Source organism: Peromyscus maniculatus, chromosome 7 (genome assembly GCF_049852395.1).
Source record: "Peromyscus maniculatus bairdii isolate BWxNUB_F1_BW_parent chromosome 7, HU_Pman_BW_mat_3.1, whole genome shotgun sequence".
In the NCBI taxonomy this organism is placed as follows: domain Eukaryota; kingdom Metazoa; phylum Chordata; class Mammalia; order Rodentia; family Cricetidae; genus Peromyscus; species Peromyscus maniculatus.
In genome coordinates, this window is record NC_134858.1 from 45,508,380 (window position 1) to 45,526,814 (window position 18,435).

Below are 18,435 nucleotides of genomic sequence, written 5' to 3' on the forward strand. Positions count from 1 at the left end.
CCCCCACTTAGCTCTTCCCCTTGAATGAGAGCCTGGGGGTGGGGGGGATTGCTTCTGAATGCCAGATGACATCTTCCAGGAGATTTTCTTAACAATTTTATAACTAGTAATACAAATTAATGTCCATGTTATCCACATACAGAATTACATAGTCTACTGAAATAAAATTTTATCAGGGTTTTTTTTTTTTTTTTTGAGACAGGGTTTCTCTGTGTAGCTTTGCACCTTTCCTGGGACTCACTTGGTAGCCCAGGCTGGCCTCGAACTCACAGAGATCCGCCTGCCTCTGCCTCCCGAGTGCTGGAATTAAAGGCGTGTGCCGCCGCCACCGCCGCCGCCGCCACCACCACCACCACCACCACCCAGCCAGGAATTTTTTTTTATGGGTCTCAGTAAGAGGTCTTTTGCGATCTACACACAGTGAATTCCCTGGACCTAAGGTCTAAGTAGATACAGTTTAAAACAGAGCAGACAGACAAGACAGCACCATACTGCTTCCAAACATGACTGCATTAATTTATACTCTCATTAATTTATACCAACAATAGGGTCTTATTGAAATTGTGACTTATGTTATGACCTAGTTGAGTTTCAGTCAGCCATGATTATATGTTTTGACTTTAGAAAATATATTCATGTATTCCATCACACCTGAAAATGCATTTTAAAAAATTACATAACTACCCTGATCAATCACAAAAGGCCTTTCAAGTTAACTCAACTTCTAACAGTGTTAAAAAACTACAATCTATGTTTTTAGGAAAGAACTTCCTCGATCAAATAGAACTCACTGAAAGAGCAAATACTGAATATTAGTCACCAGATGTTCATCTACATTTGGTGCAAATTTAAACTAACAATGAAGGGTAGGCAGAAGGACTATCCAATAAATTCCTTACAATCATCTGATTTGAATGTGTGCTGCTGGGAAATCCTATAAAAGCAAATCACTAGAATTTCTGTATATCAGCCACAAGAATTTATTTTAAAAGAAAATATATATCAGTGAGCTACCGAGACAGGGAGACCAGAGACATCTAGATTCTAGAAAAAAATAGATAAGAACAGAGTAATTAGGCATATAAAAGGGAAAAGAAGCAACACTTTGAAAGTACCAATGCACTTTAAATATGCCAAACAGTTAACAACACAGAATTATACTCAGCAAAAATAGCCATCAGTATAAAAATAAAATAAGAGGGAAAATATAATTTTGAGAATCTGCCACCAGAAGATTTAAAATTACAGAATAGTATAGGTGATGTTAAGCAGAAGAAAAAATATCCCTAAATGATAAAACAGAAATGTAACAAAGAATGAAAAATGAGAAGCTAAATGAATGATCGTTCTACAAAATAATACCTCATAGCATATAAATAATGATTTTAAAATTTATATACCTGCCAAGCTAACAACAACAGAAATTTGAGATAATACATGTAAATGGAGTATAATTCTATAAGCTCCTTCACTTGCCGGCAAATATTTAAGTGCACATTTATTTTAAGAACTAAGCTCTACAGAGATGGCTTAGGAGGTCAAGGCATTTGTCTCTGAGCCTGATGCCCTGAATTCGGTTCCTGGAACCCACCCACATTAGAAGGAAAGAACTGATTCTCCTTCAGATTGTCTTCTGCAGGGCCAGAGAGGTGGCTGGGGGAGAGGGGAAAGGGAGGAAGGGGAGAGAGAGAGAAGGAGGGAGAGGAGAGGGAGAGAGAGAGAGAGAGAGAGAGAGAGAGAGAGAGAGAGAGAGAGAGAGAGAGAGAGAGAGAGAGAAACTAAAAAAAGATTAGGTCAAAGGAGCATGCTGAAATTTCTCAAATACACTAGAAATTACTTAAGCAGCCTCTATAACTGGCAATCCGAATTGTTTGGGAATATAGAATCATTTTAATCCCAATTAGCATAGTAAAGTCAAAAAGGGAGAAAGGAATGTAGACAGAGAGGAAAAATAAATCCAAACAGAAAGACAAATGAATGGAGATGGGCTGATAAAATATGTGAAAGTCAGGTGAGAAAGTTCCTGATGGGAAAAACCAAGAGTTGTTTGTATGAGAATAACATGTCCCAGTAGAAAACTCTTAAAAGCATAGATAAAATGTTTAAATTACTTTGAATATATTTAAGGATGGTAAAAAAAAATTTAATTAAATTAAAATTAAAATTTGGCAGACTCTGGAGGAGACTGGGTCCTCCAGAAGAAGAGATTCATGCTGGTGGGAACTACAAGGTCATTTTCTTCAGCCAATTAACCTGTGTCCATCAACCATGGTCCCTTAAATTCTCCCACAAAACTGTAGAAAATTTTGACCATGAAGGTCAAGATAAGAAGGACATGATAAGAATTGAAGGCAGCTGGAGGGGCCAGAAGCATGTTTGGGGGTGATCCTAGGAGAAAATTTGAAACAGAAGAGCCGTGAGAGCTGCAGAGAAGGCGGTCAGTCTCACTTCCTTGATTGGGGCCTTAGCCGTCTGTGACTAGGGACACCACAGGGCCTCACAGGGAAATCAGCCTACCTGACAGGCCCGGGTGCTGTCTGAGACCCACTGCAAGGAACCATTTTGCAATTTGTAGTCTAAGAAAACTTTGCTACGACCAGACTAGCACCAGGTCCACCCACTCCTCCCGCTTCATCCCCCTCAAGTACCTGTGGCCAATAAAGATTCATGTTAAAAAAAAAAACAAAAAACTAAACCATCAGATACATAGAATCAAGTCTATACAGACAAGGCAGAGAACTTGATGTTTGTTACTAGAGTCATTGTTACAGATTAACAGCAATGAAATCTAGCAGGCTTTTTGCATGTGTCTCACTGTTAATCCAATTAGAATGAGAATTAAAGGCCGGGGCGGGGCTGATAGCAGAGTAGTTAGCCAGGGAGACCAAGAGAACAGACTGGTATCAATTATCTGATTTATGTCATTATCTCTTTCTCTTTTGAGGTTTTTGTTTTTTCCAACCATGGCAAGACTTTTTTTTTTTTTCAAATTATTCCTCATCAATTAGTGCAGAAATAACAGGCTCCCCCCCAAAGCCACACATATACAAAGTTTCCTTTATCTTATGAGAAGTAAGTCTAAGCCTTTTCAATTTTGTAGGATCATTTTTGTAAGGAAATAGAACTGTTGTTCTAATTCAGAAATAGAAACTTTTAATATCTCTGGGTCCTGATCAACCTGTCTATTTAGTCTGGAAAGCATCAGCAGAGGCACATTTAGTTAAACCATTGGTACACGCCCACCAAGTAGTCTCGGGGGCTCCATAATATTGTTGTTGGCCAAATAAATTAACCCATAAGGCAGAATAGCAGGCATCAGAACAGAAGGAAGTGTCTAGGTTAAGTCCTTGAATGTTAATTCGGGCTGCCCCCAGTCACATGAGTTTTGCTAGTCAATGGGCTGACAGTCTGGTTAGTTTCTATTCTTCTGTAGTACAGAGCCAGGTGTTTAAGTATAACCAGCAATCCTGGCTGAATTCTGGCTGAGTATGATTAACTCTATCCCCAGGGTCCCTTCCTGTGGCATAAAGTCTGATTCCCCAGGTTTTTGCTGTTTTCCAAAGGCCAGAATCTTTTCAAGGGATTTTTTTTTTTTTTTAAGGACACCTCAGTTTTTTGTTTTGTTTTGTTTTGTTTTGTTATTTTTTGCAATGGAAACTCCATGTTCATGGAAATTGGGGGGGGGGCAGTCACAGGGCATGCATAGAATTGTAACCTCTGTGTTCCTATTTCAAAAGATAAACCCCCATATCTTTCCTTTCTCCAATTCGACTAGACATTTAAAGTGGGCCTCTGTGAGCAAAGGTCAAGATGAATATGGGTTGCTGGTCTGCACTAGAAAACCTCCCCTCTACTATCTTCCTCGGTATCCAGGTCCAGGCCAGAGGGCCATGAGGGTTGGACCATAACCCTGTATTCATACCAAACACAAGCCAGGAGGAGGTAGAGGGACAGGGAATGGAAGGGCCCCAGGCCCAGGAACACCTTAATTTCAATGGCTCCATAGTCTGGAGATAGTCCGTTCGGCAGCAGCGCCTCCACCTTCTTGACTTGGGTGTGGTGGATCCATGGTGCAATGCCCACCGCCTTCATCCCGTAGGAGTAGAGAATCACCTTGCAGGGTCCTTTTCTGATTAGCGCCCCTTTGGCTACCCAGGCAGTGTCACTGGACTGGAACAAAGGAAAACTTGTGGAGGATTTGGAGGTCAGCTGGGTCTCTCCCAGACACTTTAAGGAGTACTGGGGTGGCTGCCGTGACTTGAGAAAGGATGGCTAGAGGGTTCTGCCGACTGCTGTTCTTTGAGCCTAGGAAGCAGTGGGAGAGTTCTTCCAAATATAATCTCATAGAGGAGGGGCAAATCCCTCCTATGTGGGGTACAGTGGGCCAAAGCAAAAACAGGCGGCCTATCCATCCTTTGTTGGATTCCAATGAGAGATATGATAGGTTTTTTTTAATGTCTTGTTTATTCTTTTTACCTGGCCAGAACTCAGAGGTCTACATGCACGATGAAGTTGTCGATCTGTGTCTAACACTTTAGCTATTTATTGAGGGGTTTGGGCTATGAAAGCCAGGCCATTGTCAGACCCCACAGCTAGAGGGAGGCCAAATCAGAGGACCAGTTCCTGAAGGAACCTTTAAGCTACTATATGAGCAGTTTCAGTCTGAGTAGGGGACACATCTTCCCACATGGAAAAGATATCTATAGAAACTAACAAGTACTTTTTATCCTCCCCCAGAAGGCCATTTTTCCAGAAATGTTGGTCTGTCATTCTGACCCCTTCCTTGGTAAGGGCCTTCTGTTTTGGATTTACTTGAGCACAAACCTGGCATCTGGCTGAGACATCCCATGCCAGGCTATCCAGAGTAACTCAGGAAGTTTTGTGGACCCCAGACAAGTGTCCTGGTGAAGGTCAGTTACCAGAGTCCTGCCAACTGTTTCCAACCTTTCCCTTGGTGTCCTCTATCTATGGGTTTGAATTGTCCCCCTTTTTTTCTCTTGTCTTTAATATGTAGTCTCAGGTAGCAGAGGGTCAAGGTATGTCACGAGAATATCAATAGGCTCCACTGGTCTTCAGGGCCATTTGTCCGGCAGCCAGGTCATCAGCCAGCAGTGGAGGACAGCAATTCATAGGGAAAGCCAAACAGTCTTCAGGAGGGCCGGGATTCCTTAATGACCCTTTCCTGGGGGTGAGATGGCCTCTGTATATGGATCACATCGTGGACATAGCTGGCAGTAAAAGCATATTGATCGACAGTCCATGTATGTCGTGGTGGACTTTCCTTTTCCCTGAGAGCCTAGGTCAGATCAATCAGTTCTGCTCTCTGGACTGAGGTACCTGGCTTGGGCCCAAATTGTTTCAGTTCAAGTAACTAGTGCAGCTCCCAGGTTCCTGAGTTAATTTTTATCTCAGGACAGTCAGGGATGAGCACCTGGGTCGTCAGGCAAAATTGATGAACTGACAGTGGTGGGTTTCTCAGACCAGACTCAAGGGTAGGCCAGGAGTAGGGCCTGGTACTGGGTCAAACAGTCAGTAGTCTGATACTTCTCAGAGAAGGGCCTCAACCACATCGTGGGGTACTGTGAGTAGAAGATCTTGACCTAGAGTTAACTTTCCTTTTATTAAACTAGTTGCAGCCTCCATAGCTCTTAGACAGGGGGCCATCCTGTGCCTACAGGGTCCAATAGTTTGGACAGGTATATCATAGGATGTAGCAGTAACGCCCGCGTTACCAATACCAGTTCACCATGTCCGAGCGAAGGGCTGCGGATTAAAAAATAGAGACAAGAGACAGTGAGTCATTCGTACGTTTGGATGTCAAATGCTGTTTATTGAAAGAGGGAAGAAACCTTAAATACAGGCTTACAACACAAATGGAGGATCCCCTGAGGGCAGAAGTTCGCTACCAATGGTCTACAATCTAGACCCAATGTTCTGCATTCTTGCATCTAAGTTGTTTACACCAAATACAGGATGCACCTAAGTTGTTTACACCACAAGCAGGATGTAGGAACAAAGAACCTCCGGTAAGCTCTCCGATGATCCTAAGGTGAGAAGGACACCAGCAGGGAATCTGAATAGGGAGGACACCTGGTCAGCAAGCAAGGCTGCAGCCACTCACAGTCGGGGGTCAGGGCCCATGGCGCCCACAATAGGACATTTCCATGGCCCCAAAATTTGGGTTAAAACCCCTTTTGTCTTTTGTTTAGTCTCAGTCCAGATTAGGGGCTTAGTTTCCCCCGCCCTCTCCTCTCCTTGTGCTGGTGGATAGAGGCCCTGCTATTTCCACAAACTAGTATTCAGAGGCAGCGATATCCAGCAGCACTCAGGAACTCTCAAACCTTCTCTTAGTCTTTGGAGTTGAGATCTGAAGGATGGCCGCAATCCTACTCTGAGACAGGCTCCTTTTGCCTCCCTCAGCTGGGAGCCAAGATAGGCAGCCTCTGATGTACAAAGTTGGGCTTTCTTAGTTGGAACTCTGCAGCCCAAGGTCTGCCACTCTGGCAGCAGTCCCTCGGTGGCCCTTTTATAATCTATTTTCCCAGGAAATCTCTGATAGAAGGACAAGAAGTCTGCATTTAATGTCTTTAAATCCTGGGGCCACCTGGTCCAGGAATGTTGCTCACTGTAACCTCCCTCTGGATCTGTCTGTTACAAAGCAAAGATGGGTTGACTCACCTCTGCCAATTGGAGGCTGAAGGATGCATTTTTCAGGTCCATGACAGTGTACACATGTTTCTCTGGAAGAATCTGACTCATGAGAATCAGAGGTCCCAATTTTCTTCACAGGCAGGAGCGGTATATTCCACGGAGACTGGAAGGACACTAGGATGTCTGTCTCTCCAAACCAGACAATATGAGCTGCTATTTACCCTTTTGTTTCCAGGGTCACTGGGTATTGTTTAATTTGGACAAGGCAGGGGTGGGGGTGGCGGGTAGCTGAACTGGTTAGTTGAACAATTATAGAAGCTTGGTGTTGGTTTCTGCCCATACCCCCAGGAATCTTTGTTAAAAATCTGAGAGATAGTCCAACTGTATATTGGAGACAGAACTTTCATCTAGGAGATAATCTTCTGACAGAGGGTGAGACAAGAAAATTTTGCTGGGTATCTGTAAGTCTAACTATGTCTCATCATCAGAGAAGCTGGTTTATTCAAAAGGTCTTGTCCCAATCCGTTCTCTGTTGTCAAATACCCTTTGAGCTGAGATACCTCCAGCAACCAGGACCTGCTATATCTTTAATTTTTTTTTTTTTACTTTTAAAATTTTTTCTAATTTCTGGGGCTGACTGGGTGACAAAGGAAATCTTTTTAGCAGCTGTCTAATCTTTCTTAAAAAGTAAATTGTCTAAAGTCTCCTTGGTCAGTGCTGGACAGCATGGAAAATCTATTCTGTCCAGGCTATGTTGCCTGGCAGCAATGCCCCTGCCCAGCTCAGGGGCATTTTTGTTTGTTTGTTTGTTTTGATTTTTGTTTGTTTGTTCATTTGTTTTTTATTTTTTTCAGAGAATGGTGAGTTTTATGGATCACTGCTTGAAAAAGAGACACAAATTATGAAAAAGAAAGGAGTGGAATTTTCATTTTTCCTTCCCCTTCCCTGGGGCAGCTTAGAGCAGGCACAGAGCAGAGGAAATGATCACCCGGAGGAACTATTTCCCCCTCTCTGTGCGCTGGATGAGAGGCCAGGTCCCTCCCCACCTCCACACAGGGACCAACCCTGACTATGAGCAGGAAGCAAGCAATAAAGCTGTCATGCACTCCTGTTCCTGGAGTGGGACAAGCAGAGAGTTTGGGGGGGGGGTTCCTCTGGGTGACCTGGCAGAGCCAAAAGGATTCAGCTCCCCAGAAGGAGGGAGCACAGGCCTCACCCTGGGTGGAGGGAGGGTCTCACACCAAAGAAAACCATGGGTCAATACAGGGAAACAAACTGATGGAAAACACAGAAAGACACACACACAGACAGACACAGACACACACACACACACACACACACACACACACACACACACACACTAAAAACAACCTGAGGTGACCACCACACATTCATACATCTGAACAGACAGAGGGACCCAATGACGTCTCACATCAAGAGGCAGTAGCAGCTACAGAAAGCTTTGTACATGAATCATGAGTATGAACAGAGACAGACTTTGGTGAATCAGCTCTGTTTTATTCCCACTGAATAAGGAATATACAGGATTGGGGAACATGGGAACAAACCCTAATTTGCAGTAAGTGGCATGCTTCTATCACAAGGCCTGGTATGTGCCAGTAGGGTTCTATCAAAATGGCTAGAGCTCTTGCCTAATGACCATGTGGGTCATCAAGGGAAGAGAGTTTGTAGGTATCTCTGTCAAAGGTCACCCTTGAGATAAGTCAAGCATCCTGAGCCTAGAGACATCCTCCAGATAAAGCTGGGTAGAGGACAGGAAGCTTTTGTGGAGGAGAGGGAGTCCTCCATGTTGCTGAGGTTAGAGAAAACTGCCAGGCTATGGTAGACTGCAACCTCTGATCAGCAGGACCTTCCGACATCTCCCCCTGTTTTGTTTTATAATAGAGAGGTGTCATCACAAGCCTTGAGGAACCTGGTGCCTGTGTCAAGAAGGGTTCTGGGCCTGGTAATGAACCATGACCTGACTGGTGGTCATTTTAGCAATGATGGCGATCTGTCACCGGAGGAACTGAATAAGGCAGGGGCAAGCATCAAAACAAAACAGCATAATCAGAGGACTGAGAAGGGGTAGGAGCCAAGAAAATAAGGGATCATGGAAGCAGCTACTTTGCTCTATGGGCTGGAATTTTGAGAGTAGGTCTTTGTGGAGTTTTTTGGGGGGTGTTGACATTAGTTTTCACATTTGTTTACATAGAAGCGACATTTGTTCCCCAATACCAAGCCAGTCCCCCTATGATCAGCAGTTATTAGGTCTAGTGTTCTTCTGTTTGGGAGCACGACCCCAGCAAGAGAGCGCATCTGTCTCTGAAATGACTCATTGCCTGATCAAGTTTGTCTCGAAAGTTTCCAGCCAGATGTTTTGTCTGGACAGTGGTAGTTGTTGTAGCCTCCAGAAGATTCATGAGAGATGACAAGTCCTATTCCTACGGGGAAAGGAAAGAATGTCCTTTGTCTTTGGTGAACAGCAGCGTCTTTTTTTCCCCCTCATATAGATAGCCCTGTAGAAGAATTACAACAGAGGTGTAAAACCCTGTTTGGGGGGGGGGGGGTGTCTCTGTAGGAGATTATTTTTCTTTTATACCAAAGAAGAAGGGGAAGGGCAATGCATGTCAGTCTGAGAAGAGTGATGTTAGTGAGACATTAGTCCTGGGGTAAAGGAGAGTGATATTGACCCGTACAGCTATCAGCAGAAGTCTATTGCTGGATGCATAAAAGAAGCAGTCAGAGACTTTAGGGTAGGTGCTGAAATCAGGGAGAAAGTTAACAACATATTGACCATATTGTAGCCAGGGTGGGCTGAGCATTTCTTCTTAGTTGTATCTCCTGTTTAGGAATATTTTTGTTGTTGTTAAATAATTTTTTTTCATTTTTTGAGACAGGTTTTTGTGGTTTTTTTTTTAATTTATTTATTTATTATGTATACAGTGCACATATCCCTGCAGGCCAGAAGAGAGCACCAGATCTCATTACAGATGGTTGTGAGCCACCATGTGGTTGCTGGGAATTGAACTCAGGACCTTTGGAAGAGCAAGCAGTGCTCTTAACCTCTGAGCCATTTCTCCAGCCCCCTAGGAATATTTTTATGAGTTAGTGTGGACTGAGAGGTCCACACCAGCTGTGGAGAAATATGAATATCAGCAGAGGGATGTACAGCATAACAAGTAGGGTATAGTTTTCTCATGACACCTGTTCTTCATCTTTCATCCAGCGGTTATCTATAATAATGGTAAGTTGATTATTTAGGCTTTAAAACAGGAACTGCATCCTTGGTTGGGGCAGTCCATGGATCAAATCTCTTGGTTTGTTTGTTTGTTTGTTTGTTTGGGGGGGGGTTGTTCTCAGAGAGTTCCTGAAGGGAAAAACACCAGTGGTGGGTGTTGGGTTGAGAATTAGGGGGTTGAACAGTGGCAGGACAGGCCTGTAATGTAACAAAGACTGTCATTAAAATAGCAGAGAGGGGAGATAGAATGGAGGGAATATGGCTTGGGCAGTGGCTACCAGATCAGGGGTGTCCTTTCAGGCTTTTTGTTCTGTTAATTTTGTTGTTCTGCAAGGGGTGGTGTTTCTTCTACCTCCTCTGTCCCTGACCGGTCAGTAAGAGGCAAGCCATCTTTTTGGTTGGGTGGGTGATGTTGGACATTTCTGGCTGGGATCTGAATAGGCCTCAGTTGTGTTCCTTTCTGTGGAAAAAAACTCAAGCAAAAAAAAAAACCCTCTTCCCGTTGTGAGGAGGGGGTCAGGTCCAGTCCATATTTCCATCCATGGGGTAATGCCATCATATTAAATTGGGAAGGTACTTGGAGTTTTTGTAGATATAGAGTATTTTTAGGGTGGCCACTACCATTGCCAACTGCATTGTTAAAGGTGTAGATGTTTGGTTTTTGTTGTGGTGGTTGTTGTTGTTTTTAAGTTGAGCCTTTAGAGTTTGGTGTGTTTTTTTTTCTATGATCCCTTGCCCCTGGGTATTGTAAGGAACCCCTGTGTGGTGGGCAAGCTTTCATTGTGAGTAGGAGGCCTTGAATTGGGAGCTGGTAAAGGTGGGGTCATTATTAGTTTTTAATTTTCTTAAATTTATGATAGGGTATGTGAGCCATACCCTGCAACATGTAAGAACTAAGGGATCATGGGAGAACTTGGCAGTCAGGTCCAGCTTTGATATGTTGAATAGACACCTTAGCCTCGTGTCCCAGGTTTGAAACAGATATATATTAGGGACAGAAGGTAAAGTTAAAAATTAGCTTTTATTAAAATTTTAAACATTGACCAAGATGGAATCTTGTCAGAGCCACCATCTGGAAACTTTTTAGTTGTGTGGCTTTGATATATATGTTGTTGGGGCTTATACAGACAAAACCCATATGTCACCACAACTTTTTATAAGGCTATGTTGTTATACTTTAAGAAGTACAACACCCAGAGTACTAGGAAGTTACCTGGTCTCTAGGCAGACACTATCTTTTAAGAACTATTTTAATTAATGAATCCACCTATTGATAAATTTGAGTCCATTTTTGTATGTCAATTGGCATTATAGGTAGCTACTTTGTTCCTTATTTTAGGGACTTAGCCCATCCAGCAACTGTTAACGGGACAGGGATCACGCCTTTCACAGCTGTTTCCATCTGAACTGAGGCATAGGTTGTCAGAGTTCAGGAAAGCTGAAAGGCTTAGTTAGAGGCTTGCTTATCAGAAGCATCTGATTAGCTGTTCCAAGTGAAGGAATAGGGAGCATTAATATCAGCTGGATTGGTTTATATTAACTTTTAGAAAGTCCAGAATTCAATAGCATATAATTTGTAGATGTTTCCTAGGTGGTGATTGTCAGTCAGTTGGAAATCTGTTAAAATATAGACTGGGCAGAAGTCAGTGTCTAAGAGCGTAAGATAATCTTATACTTGGAAGCCTTTTTGTTTCATTTGTTGACAGGTGGATCCAAACTTCATGACTTCCATTCCTTCAAGTTTATATGAATTTTAGTTTACCAAGGGAGATAAAAGTTTTATATGTATTAGCATTAACATTGTATTGAAATCCCCACTGTAGAAAAGACAGTTAATTGGTGCCTGTAAAACAGCTGGAACTGATTTACAACTTGGGGTCATAGTAAAGGCAATGGCTTTGGGTTAAAAAACATGAACATTTTTTCCTTTGTTTAGAGAGTCAGATATAGATTGGACAGAGATGTCTTTAGTCCAGTGAGAAGTATTTTTAAGTTTATATTTAGAGGACAATCAAAGGAAATTTAAAATCTTGAGCTTGTGACTAAACAGTAAGTAGTCAGTAGTTTTAGAGCTACATTAATAGCTTGTCAGAACTCCGTTGGTTAATGCTAAAACTTTGAGCTTTTAAAAGTCTTAGTATAGCTGGGTGGTGGTGGTGCATGCCTTTAATCCCAGCACTCGGGAGGCAGAGCCAGGCGGATCTCTGTGAGTTCGAGGCCAGCCTGGTCTACCAAGTGAGTGCCAGGAAAGGCACAAAGCTACACAGAGAAACCCTGTCTCAAAAAAAAAAAAAAATCTTAGTATAATATTATTAGCATGAGGGAAAGAAACCTGAAGCATTTTTGTATACCTTAAGCCATTTTTATACCTTTTTAAATTGTATCCATTCCAATTATTTCAAAAACATCTTTTTTAGATCCTCACAATTCGGGAATGGGTGTCTTCAGACCTCTATCATTTGTATTGACATACTTTAATAATTTGCAATTAAAATAACTTGCATTTAAATACTTAAATTATTTTCTTATCACAATTTAAGCTTTTATATACTCAGACCTTTCTGGCTTGCATTTATGCATCTTAATATATCTCATATAGACCCTAAGACATTTGCTTAGATCTTTGTAACTCAAGATTTAAACTTTATGCCCTTTTTATAGATTTAATAAATTTTTAACCAAATCCAGTAAATGTAGTTATGCATTTGGAGGTGTAGAATGTTTATATAAACCAAGTTTAATTTTTTGGCTGTTCTCTGTGTCAGGAGGCCCAGGCTGATACAGGACATTGAAGAAATTTTTTAAACATGCTTAAATCCAGGGAAGAGGAAAGTCAGACCCCAACTCTAGATACAGATTTTTAATAAAATAGAACAGCAAAAAAAAAATCTTTAATGTTATCTACAGCAAAAGGATATTTAAACTTTTGTTAACCTGAATCTAATGGCCAGAGGACTCAGAGGTGTATTCTGAGGTCCGGCCACAAAGGGTAGCCACGTGGCGACTGTAAAGACAGTAAGGGTGACAGAAAAAGATATCTAACCCACCTTTATCTCCATGTCATATTTAAACGACATTTATGAACACACCAGGACACACAAACAACTAGACAAACTTTTTAAAGATACGGCTTTCCAGAGGGAAAAAACTTCCCATGGGAGAGAGATTTTGTTACAAACTATATAGATTTTTAACCTTGCCTTAATGGGCATCCTATAGATTTTTGAGATAAGAGTTAATGTAATAATTTTTAAGGTATAAAGAAATAGATATCTAGTGTGTTTTTAAGGTTTTGTAGATTGCAGTTTCTGGAAGAAGATGTTTGGGAAACATTGCTGTGGAAGTGCTCTGCCTCTAGTGGAGGCCTGTTGCCTATTTGAGGAGGGAAGGAGGGGTGGGGCTGGGATCCGCTGGGAACAGAGAAAAAGTCAGACGTGCCCTGCCAGTCCGAAATTTCCTGGTGCATTGTGCAAGAGCACAGCGATCCCCTGTATTCAACAAGCAGTGCTTTCGGGAGGGCTGTGACAGTTGGGCTGCCCCTGGCCTGGTCCGCAGATCCCTGCTGTCCCTTGCCAGCTGAAGCCAGATCTCCTGCCACAGGGCAGCAGCGACGGGATGCAGGGAGAAGAATGACACGTTGGATGGGTGAGGAGTAACGGGAAGGGGAACGATTGATCGGCCGCTGGCGGGGTAGAATCTTCTGGGAGGACTGAGCAGAACCCACCTCCAGGCCCTGCTTACATGGGGTGAGCACGCTTAAGGACACATAATGGCCCTCAGCTGTGTGCGGTGGAGACAAAAAGCGCCCCCCCCCCCCCCCCGCGTGCAAACTGTCTACAAGAGGAGGCTGGGATGTGGGTTCAGCGTGCTAAAGGCTCCAGCTCGGACTCTCCTTGCAGGGTGGCCAGGAGACAGGCTCTGTCCCTGTACTCAAGTGGCAGCTAGGAGTGGCTGCCTTTCCCGCGTGCACTCCCTTGCTTGAAGAGTAGTAGCTAGTGGGAAGAATTTCCTGTTATAGAAAAGAGAGAGAATGCTGTCAGAGACGTTCCATATTCCCGAGGCAATTTAGCCGCCAGGGGATTGAAAGTCCTAATGAGTACAAGCCTGTCCGGAGACTGGCAACCGCCCTAGTGGAGTTTATGACCTTTTCATTACCAGGTTTTTTGAGAGAGATAAAGGTTTTCGCCCATGACCTGTTGGGCTGTCAGGTCCAAAAAGGGGGGTGAAAAGACCTTTTGACCAATGCCAGGGAGTTGCTCTGGCCAAGAGGCTTCAATTGACCTCAAACCGTATTTGGACCCATAGGAAGTTGCAAACCAGGGGTAAAGCCAAGGACAGAAGAGAAGGAGATTGCTGGTCCTCAAGTTGGGACAGCCAGGCTAAAAAGCCTCTTCTCTCAGGGAGGGAGTGCTCATCTACTTCTGCACCATCTGTTGGGTGTGCTCTTTCCCTCTGGCCTATTGGCCATCAGGGTGGGAGGGCAAGAGGCAGTAGCAGCTACAGAGAGCTTTGTACATGAACCATGAGTATGAACGGAGACAGACTTTGGTGAATCAGCTCTGCTTTATTCCCACTGAATAAGGAATATACAGGATTGGGGAACCTGGGAACAAACCCTAATTTGCAGTAAGTGGCATGCTTCTATCACAAGGCCTGGTATGTGCCAGTAGGGTCCTATCAAAATGGCTAGAGGTCTTGCCTAATGACCATGTGGGTCATCAAGGGAAGAGAGTTTGCAGGTATCTCTGTCAAAGGTCACCCTTGAGATAAGTCAAGCATCCTGGGCCTAGAGACATCCTCCAGATAAAGCTGGTTAGAGGACAGGAAGCTTTTGTGGAGGAGAGGGAGTCCTCCATGTTGCTGAGGTTAGAGGAAACTGCCAGGCTATGGTAGACTGCAACCTCTGATCAGCAGGACCTTCCAACACAGGTGTCTCAAGGTCTGGTCTCTGGGATCTCAGTGGGACCTCCAGAAATGTTGTGGGTACTCACCAGAGAAGACTTCTCAGACATGGTTCTAAGCCAATAGAAAGTCTTTACTAGCCAGCTGGTGACCAACCACACTGGGTGTCTGGGATCCCAGTGTAGCCCTGAGCCTTTCTCAGGGTGAGCTTTTAAGCACAAAAAAAAAAAAAAAAAAAAAAAAAAAAAAAAAAAAAAAAAAAAAAAAAACACAGCAACAACAACAAAAAAGACATGCCCTGGGTTGATATATTTCAGTTAACAAGAGCAGTAGTTAGCCAAAAGCAGAACTACAAAAGCCAAAAAGCAAGGTTAGTACATTTAGAGACTTCCCTAGAACTATACACTTTGATGGATTAGGTCTTTGTTTTTGTTTTTGCTGGTGATACTATCTACATGCTGAGTTTTACAGCAGGAATGGCACGTCCATCATGGAGTCAGTTGTGCTAAGGTGTGGGGCCCTGCTACATTCCCCACTCGTCTTAATGAATGAGTCAAATCATGGGTTCAAATAGTTGGTCCTAAGGGCCTTGTCCTAGTTAGGGTTTCTATTACTGTGAAGAGACACCATGACTATGGCAACTCTTATAAGGAAAACATTTAATCGGGATGACTCACTTACAGTTTCAGGGGTCCAGTCCATTATGATTATGGTGGGGAGCATGGCGGCATGCAGGCAGACATGGTCCTGGAGTAGTAGCTGAAAATCCTACTTCTTGCAGACAACAGGAAGTCAACTGAGTGCCATACTGAGAGAATCTGGAGCAAAAGAGACCTCAAAGCCCACCCCCACAATGACACACTTCCTCCAACAAGACCACACCTACTCCAACAAGGCCAGCCCCCCTAATGGTGCCACCCCCTATGAGATTATGGAAGTCAACTACATTCAAACTACCACAGGTCATTACTTTTACTGAACTGATACATAATTTGTAAGATGCAGGGCCTTGCTGTTAATTCAACCAGAAAGAGAATAAAAGGCCCAGCCAGTATTGATACCAGAGTAGTTATTACGGGGAATAAGAGAACAGAGACTAGTACCAATTATCTGATTTTTGTCTTTGTCTCTCTTTCTTTTTGAGTTTTTTTTCCCAACCCTAGCAATGTTTTTTTTCCTAGTTACTCCTGATTGATTAGCATAGAAACAACAGGTTTCTCCTAAAGCCAGACATAGTCCCCCTTATCTCACAAGAAGTAAATCTAAGTCTCTCCAGTTTTGTAGGATTACTTCTTTGGTGGGGACCCCTTCTGCAAGGGAATCTAACTGCTGCTCTCATTCAGTATCTTTTGATACATCTAGGTCTTGATCGACCTTTCCACATTTATTTTAAGTGTTTATCTCCCATGATAAAGGCTGACACATCTCTAGATGGCTGTTGAGACAGCTATGCAGGCTCCAACTAGGGGTGAGATGAGGGCAGGCACGCCTCTTTTTTTTTTTATAGTCCAAGATCCATATTAAAATGTACTCCCCACCCCCTTTCCCATTGTATAGGTATACCTGGGGCAGAATGTGTACCAAGATGCATAAAAGGGGTTTCTCACTTTGGAAAGCACCAGAAGAAGCACATTTAGTCAACCCATTGGTACACACCCACCAAGTAGTCTCAGAGGCCCAGTAATATTGCTGCTGCCCAGATGTGTTAACCCACAAGGCAGAGAGCAGCAGGCATCAGAATGAGGGGAGGTGCCTAGAGTAAAGGTTTTGAATATTAGACAAGTTTCGGTCCCTTGTAATCTTCTAATGCTGATTTGGGCTGCCCCCAGTCACAGTGAGTTTTGTCAGTCAATGGTCTGACAGGCTGGTTAGTTCCTGTCCCTATGTAATATGGGGGCTTAGAGGTTAAGCATAACCAGCATCCTGGCCAATTTCTGGCTGGAAATGATTAACTAAGTGGTGGACATTGTCAAGAGTAAAAAAGAGGAATGAGAATCCCTCAGCTTCCAGGACATCAGGAGATAGTTAAGTACTGGGTGTGTTAAGTACTTTGGAAGGGAAGTTGAGCAAGACTTTGGCATGGGTAATGCCGAAAGGTCTGGGGTCCTTGAGGGATGGTTTAAACCTATCCTTAGGCTCCCTTCCTATCGCATAGAGTCTTGATTCCCCAGGTTTTCTTTGTTTCCCAAAGGTCATTATTTTTTTAAAGGAATTTTCCAGAAAGCCTCTGTTTCACAACCTCATTTTTTGTGATGGAAACTCCCTTGTTCTTGGCAACTAGGAGGGCCAGCTTCGGGGCATGCAAAAAATTGCAAATTCTGTATTTTTATCTCAAAAGATCAGTTCTCCTACCTTTTCTTTTCGCAGTACAACCAAACATTTAAAGTGGGCATCAGTGAGCAAAGGTCAAGATGGAATGTGGGTTGTTGGTCTGTAGTTATGCAAACTATCATTTCCCCTGTATCTGTCTTCCTCAGTTCCCAGGTCCAGGCCTGAGGATGGTGGGGATTGAGCCATGATCCTATATTCATAGCCACAGGGCAAAACATAAGACTCGGGGTGAGGCATAAAGGCAGGAGGATGAAGGGCCCGGGGGCTGATAAAACATTAATTTCGATGGGTCCAGAGTCCAGGGATGGTCCATTTGGCAGCGGTAGCTGTAGCTTCTGCTTTATTGACTTGGGTGTGATGGACCCATGGTGTGATGCCAGCTACCTTCACAGCCCTAGGAGTGAAGTGAATCGCTATGTAGGGTCCTTGCCAAGTTGGTTTCAGAGCCCCTTTAGCTACATGCTTGACCCAGACAGTATCACACAACTCCTCCAACAAGAGGAAACCACTTGTGAATTCAGAGGTCAGCTGGGTCTCTCAACTAGTCCAATGAATAGCCTTTATGGAATACTGGGGGACCTATAGTCACTTGAGAAAGAAGTGATTAGAGACTTCTACTGACTTCTGGTTTCTGAGCTTGAGAAGCAGTGGGAGGAGATCTTCCAAACATAATCTCATAGGGGGTTGAATCCCTCCCTATACAGAGTGCAGCAGACCCAAAGTAAAGCAAAGGAGAGGTCTCTCCCACCATTCACCAGACTCGAATGAGTTTTTGTAGAGTTTGTTTTAACCCATTCTTTCTACCTGCCCAATGCACAATGCACAATAATGTTTTTAATCTATATCTAAAGTTCTAGCTATTAATTGAGAGGTTTGGCTATGAAAGCCAGGCTATTGTTAGACCCCATTGCTGAGGGGGTAGGAAATTCAGGGATCCAGTTCCTGGAGGAGTTTTTAAGCTACTATATGAGCAGTTTCAGTCCTGGTGGGGAATGCTTCTATCCACCAGAAATGGTCTCTACAAAAACTAGCAAGTACTTGTATCTTCCCCTGGCAGGCTGGATCTCAGTGAAGTCAGTTTTCCAGAGTTCACCTAGGTGTTGGTTTCTCATTCTGACCCCTTCCTGGGTAAGGGCCCTCTGTTTGGATTTACTTGAGCACACATCTGGCATCTGGCTGAGATATCCCATTCCAGGCTCTCCAGTCTAGGCATAATATATATTGGTCTGAGCAACTCAGAAAGTTTTGTGGACCCCAGATGAGTCCTGATAAAGGTCAATTACCAGAGTCCCACCAATTCTTTCTGGAAG

The 18,435-nt window shown here is 43.4% G+C and overlaps 1 protein-coding gene across 12 annotated transcripts in view; it reads left to right on the plus strand.

Annotated features, from left to right (window-relative positions):
* Positions 1 to 18,435, plus strand: part of Nxpe1 (neurexophilin and PC-esterase domain family member 1) — a 73,846-nt gene that overhangs the window by 32,489 nt on the left and 22,922 nt on the right. For 4 of the 12 annotated variants that reach the window (XM_076576230.1, XM_076576231.1, XM_042280854.2 and 1 more), the window contains exon 1: positions 13,310 to 13,537. The exons of 6 other annotated variants lie outside the window; for them this stretch is intronic. The gene's annotated coding sequence lies outside the window, so the exon portion shown is untranslated. Of the gene's footprint in view, positions 1 to 13,309; positions 13,639 to 18,435 lie in introns of those variants that run through there. 2 more of the 12 variants (XM_042280855.2, XM_042280852.2) reach the window with 1 other exon arrangement.